Source organism: Sinocyclocheilus anshuiensis, unplaced genomic scaffold (genome assembly GCF_001515605.1).
Source record: "Sinocyclocheilus anshuiensis isolate Anshui unplaced genomic scaffold, SAMN03320099.WGS_v1.1 scaffold274, whole genome shotgun sequence".
NCBI classification, from domain to species: domain Eukaryota; kingdom Metazoa; phylum Chordata; class Actinopteri; order Cypriniformes; family Cyprinidae; genus Sinocyclocheilus; species Sinocyclocheilus anshuiensis.
The window spans coordinates 1,004,063-1,010,177 of NW_015547698.1; the positions used below are offsets into that span (position 1 = coordinate 1,004,063).

Sequence of the window (6,115 nt, forward strand, 5' to 3'; positions counted from 1 at the left end):
AAGGCTCAGCCTCAGCTTCTTTGCCCTCCTCAGCTATTTCCTGCTTTTGCTGGGCTGATCCCAGCAGAGCAATGGCCCCTGAATCAGACAATGTTAATGAAATAACACCATCCTCCAGCGGCTCACTCTCGTGCACAGCCGACGATCGCGAAAGGGAAACCCCCCTTCAAACTCATCGGCCAGATCCTCCTGCGATCCCCACGAGCTCATTCCCTTCCGTGCCTCAGCAGCACAGAAATGCACGCTTCAAACAAAACAGTCAATGAAGACGAAGAAGAGAATGTGTGCTTCCGGCGCCTATTTATACTATAGTCGCACCGGTAGTGACGTCATGGCTGTCGCCGGCCAACGAGTTGGTGTTTTTTCAATGTATGCTTCAGACACGGGTCACGACGAGGCGTTCCCCATAGCGACCCCTAGAGGACGCAGTTCGAAGTTCCCATGAAAGGGAACTCTTCTTCTCTTGTTTACTGTTCTGCACTTTCACTTCTGCTCCAGTTTCTGTACTACTTTAGTTTATTCTCAAAACATGTTGTTATGCTGTGAGTATTGTTGATTCATAAATTTGTCATCCTGAATAATTAAACAACATAAACATGTTCATATTTTGGCATGAAGGTGAGTCTGAATGACACAGACAGAATTGAGGACTGTACTGAACTGATACCTTCTAATCATAGTTTTGCTTCTATTATCGAATTTATTCATTCTTTTTGTAAATACATCATTTCTGATTGAATCCCTGCCTTTTGAAACATTGTCAGCTGATGAGAAAAATTAGCACTATTTAAAAAAAAGAGAGAAGTATTACATGCAGTTTGTATTCTTTCTTTTTTTTTTGTTATAGGAACACGTCAGAGTTTCTGCTTTCTTATTAAGTGTATTAACATGGAATTATTTTCCATGGAATTTACTTTTTCATATGTTACCGTATGACAATTAGAGATGTTTGTCATTATAAACAACATACTCTCTAAAAGGCTGTTAAGGACAAAGGTGGATTACTTACAAAGGCAGATTTAAAACATTATTTCAAATAATGTGGAGTGTATTAATTGATATTTGTGCGTTTTCATCATGTTTGTCAAGAGGAAGATGTTTGGTGTTGATCACAGCAGGGCCGTAACCACATTGAGGGACTAGTCCTCCCCTGATAATTAGATATGGTCTAACTGTCCCCCTCAATATTTGATATTCTTGATGCTGCTCTGCTGTACTTCTTTACACACCTCTCTGTTTGTTTTAAAGGTTATATTGTTAGACTGGTCTGCCTCAGTGTTCTAACAGCCCTCATCAATGTCAAAATCTTTGAGATGGCCAATCAAATCAAAGAAGGCGTGATTTTACTTTAACCTGATTCCAGCGTGACACTTCAGTTTTAATATTATTTTACAACTGTTTCATTATAACAACCATAAGTTAATATCCAGTGATGCAATTCACTTTTTTTTTTTTTTTTGTCAAATCACGATGATTTGAAATAAATTATATACTATCCTGTAGGCAGGCTCTCGAATAATTAGTGTTATTCGTAACTGAATGTGACGAGTCAAGAAAAATAACAGAGTTGTTTTCAAATAATTAAGGTTAAAAATATATATGTAATGTTTAAAAAAACATATTTCGACTTATTTTAAAATATTTCGACTCATTTTTCTTTCTTTTGCTTTATTCGCTTAAACTGCTGAAGACAGCTCTTTTAAAAACCACAACCATAAATATATTTTACTAAAAGAAAAGTATTCTCTATTTCACATTTCTGCCCTTTAACTTCTGCTTTAGCTTCTGATTAATTTATCTTTGAAGTACTGACAGGGGCGTTTTTCCTCTGAAAGCTCAAGGGAGAAGTCAGCGCTTCCTCAGAAAATGGATAAGGAAAAAACCCACAGTACTAAAATAAAACAAAGAAAATACCAAGAAATATGACATTAAAGTGTATAAATTACTCGTTTTGCTAAAGTGACACTGTCCAACAGTGACACCTGCCGGTAAAGTTACAGCGAGAGGCCGCATCTCTCTTGCCTCCCCTGAGTCCATTGAGTTTCAACAGACCGCCGAAAGCATGCCTCTCCAACCCTGCTCCTGTGCAGTCAAATACACCTGAACCAGCTAATTAAGGTTTTCAGGTTACTTGATAATTACAGGCAGGTGTGTTGGAACTCAAGTCTGCGGGACGGAAGCTCTCCAGGAGCAAGTATGGAGATCCCTGCCTTAAAGCGTGCACTGGTTTGGTGGGGAGTAAAGCTGAGTTCACACCCTTGCGTAATTCAAATAATTCAGAGATTACTCATGACATTCAACTCACTGTCCCTGTCCTCGAACTGGGAGATAGTGCCTAAATGAATCTGTGGTTGTCAGTTGGTCCAAGTCGCAGCTCTTAGAACATCCCCAGCTCACAAGTTGCAGTTCTAGGTGTGTTTGACTTGAAGTCAAACTTGACTCTTGACTCTTGAGCTTGACTCTGCACAAACCGGTCAATGTATGACATCAAAGCACAGCACAAGGAATTTGAAAGCATACGGAACTATCTGCTCTCTGTAACTGCTTTTGAGTTGTATTGATTTCAATGTTGCATTGTCCGTAACATTTAGGAGTGGCGATAATGCGATCATGGGAATTCTCTCGACGCCTCACTTTCTGTTCAGTGATTCAGTGACACTTGCTTTGCTTGTTGGAACTTTACTCTGAAAAAAACTGGCACAGCCACAGTCAGTTGAATGGTGATGAGTGTTTTGTATTTATAAAGTTTTCTAAACAATAGGTTATAAATAATCGAATTTTTGGGTTGTTGATGTAATAAAAAAAAAAAAAAAAGTGGTTTTGTTTAAGTTTGGTGTTTAGTGAGGAGGTAATTTTTATAGGCCTATATTACAAATGATCTGCTAGAAACAGTTCCGCCATTTAGGAACATTTTCAGTAGAAATCTATTAAATGGCTGTTGGCTGACTTTATGGCTGTTTTACAATATTTTACGAGCCAGCAGATGACGATGTTATCGATCCTCCCGAGGCTTTGAACGTTTTCTCGGCACACTGAGGAGAAACTTCAGAGCTTTACGACTCACGAGGCATCACTCCTCATGCTTAGGGTATTATCTAGCAAATAGGTCATTTTCTAAAAAAAAAAAAATACAAATTTCTATAGCTACCTTTTAACCACAAATGCACGTCTTGCACTAGCTCCGTGATGCGCATTTACGACTTCACGCATTACGTAACCACGTTGGAAAGGTCACGCGCATCTTCGTCTGTGTACTCAGGTTCAAAAAGTTAAGGTAGGGCAAAAAATTTCAAAATCGTCAGACATCGTTGTTTTCTCCGACTGAAGAAAGAAAGAAATGGACATCTTGGATGACATGGGATGAAACTTGGATGAAATTATCAAGAACATTTTATTCTGGAAGTGAATCCTTAATGTCAGAAACCGGAAGGTTCATACACTAAAGGGTGCTAAAGATCATTCTCACACTGGGATTAATCAACAGTGGACTGTCTATTAGAGAACTTGTACACTAATAGGAACTGTAATATTTCATAATTATAAATATGTTTGTCTCTCGTATCAGCATTCAATTTTGTATGTAGAATAAAACGGTCTGAAACATTTGAAGTTTTAAATTGTGTAGAAATGAAGATATGAGGACATTTCACCTCCAATGCTTTGAATCAGAAGACACTGGTGTTGGAAACCAGATTCAGTAAATATAACTGCTGACAAATGCCGGTAGAGAAGTTTTGAGTGTTTCTGTTTGTTTGTTTATTTCTGATCTGGAAAGAATTTAGGACCTTCTAATCTTCCTTCACTCAGATCTCAGCTCAGAGTTAAAGGTAAGGTCACGGTACCACAGTGATGCAGCTTAAAAGCAAGTCTGATGAGAGTGTCAGACTGGAAGCCTATATTTACATCGAAGGCCAGTGTCAAATGAAATCACTTCCTGTGTAAAATTAGCACTAATTAAATGAGCTATTAAAAGTAATGATCATTTGAAAGGCCACAGCTCATCTGTAAAGATGTACTGCAAGATACAAGAACAAAAAAATGGAATTAGAGTACTCTTATGAAAATGTTGAACACCAAAATTTTAGGGAGACAGCTGGACCTCAAACACACTGCCGGGATGAAGGAAGAGCTCGAAATCACAGTAAGCAGAACCATAAGTTTGAAGCAGAGATGATGTCAGGAAGGTTTCAGGAAAGGAGAACTGTTAGATAGAATTTCAGTCATTTTCTAAGAACAATATGTCATTGTTTGGTTTCGCAGCATATTTTCTTGTTTGCATATTTTATTGTATAGTAAATATTAATCAGTATTTTTGTGTTTTGTTCCTATCTGACGATGTTCGGAAATCGATGTTTGGTGCCGATCACTGTGTGTCTCGGGGTCATGTGTCTACTTCTGATTGCTGCCATCATACTGCAGCATTTTCAGGCCGCTTCTAAGCGAGGTTAGAATTTTTTGGGGCTTTTTTTTGGAAATAGTTTAATTTTACTTTTGAAAAAACGTGTATATATATATATATATATATATATATATATATATATATAGTCATCACACCTAAATGCACATTAAACCACACAACAGTTGGGTTAGTCCATATTTGACCCAACATTGGGTTGAAACAACCCAGCATTTTGTAGAGTGTAGGGTAGGCAACGTTTGTCATTCTTTGTTATGGTTGAGAGTCTCTTCACAGCCTGATAGAAATCAATAATTAAATTGGTTTATATATATGCATGTACAGTGTAATATATATGTATGGTTTTTATATATGTATAAACTGTGTGTGGGTGTGTGTGATACTATATTACACTGTATATGGGGCTGTGTAGCCGCAGACCAATCAGAGCGCACATTGATGAATGATGACTCCCGTTCACAGTTGGGGGAGGTATGATGAACGAAAGGGGCTTTTGCAAAGGTTGTTTGAAAAAATTATTATTATTATTATTTTTTTTTTCCACCAGATGACACCAGTAGTGCAGAAACTTCCTACCGTAGCTTTAAAAGTCTATGTTTTTGTTAGGATATCTGTGGGGTCCTGATGGCTTGTCCATGTCCTCTGGTCTGACAGCAGACAGTACTGCAGGGATCGTGGTGCTGATCTGGTCATTATCAACACTGAAGAGAAGCAAGTGAGTTTGTGTGAGTGTCTGTTAATGAATGAGAGAATCACACTTATTCCTGTTTTTATTCACACAGAGGTTCATATCTTCATTAGTCAGTGAGAGTGTGTGGATTGGTTTGTCTGACACAGAGAACGAGGGCAGCATGAAATGGGTGGATAATTCACCACTGAAACAAGGGTAAGAGCTAAAACACTCACAGAAAACCACTAAAGATTTATTTGTTTAAGCTTTTTATTCTTATTTTAAAAATAAGACAATCAACAAGATTTTCTGAATAAGCAGCTCTTCCACGAACACAACCAGCAAAACCACAAAAGACACGTCTCACAAATACATTCTATTAAAAGAATATTCTCCTCCTCTATTGAATTTTCACTTCTGCTTCAGCTTCTGCACTATTTTAGTTTACTCTTGAAACTATTCTTGATTCATGAATTGCATGACTTTGTTTGAACATAGGTGTTGATCACTAAAAATCTGACATCTTGTATTCAGGTTTTGGGCTGAAGGTGAGCCAAATAACAATGAAGTTAAAAACGAGGACTGTATTGAATTGATTCCTTCATATCCCACCCTGAACAACTGGAATGATCTCTCATGCTCTGAGAAGAAAAAAGGGATTTGTGAGAAATAAAGTTCATCCTTATCTTGCTTTTACCTCTATGCTTTTATAGTGTTTACTTCATTTTAATTGCTTTCATGTGAAAGGGTAATGCTGCGCACTTAACCTCTGATGTGTTTATGTTTTGCTCCATCACAAGCAGCTCTGTATTAATATGATCTTATTTTAGCTGTTATCGTGAGTCTCATTTGTTGGTCTGAAGTGTTGAGGAGACAATCACAGTAAACTACACAAGTCTAAAGTGTCCAGATTGTTATTCTGATGTTGAGTGTCTGTGAAACTGCTTTTGATTTGAATTGCTTTCTGTTTGAATAAAATGTTCAATTACTATCATTACTGTGTAAATTGTGCATTTTTGTTTTCATTT

At 37.5% G+C, this 6,115-nt stretch overlaps 1 pseudogene; it reads left to right on the plus strand.

The window, feature by feature from the left end:
• Positions 1 to 5,760, plus strand: part of LOC107703687 (CD209 antigen-like protein E) — a 9,700-nt pseudogene extending 3,940 nt beyond the window's left edge.
• Positions 5,761 to 6,115: the final 355 nt, after the last annotated feature.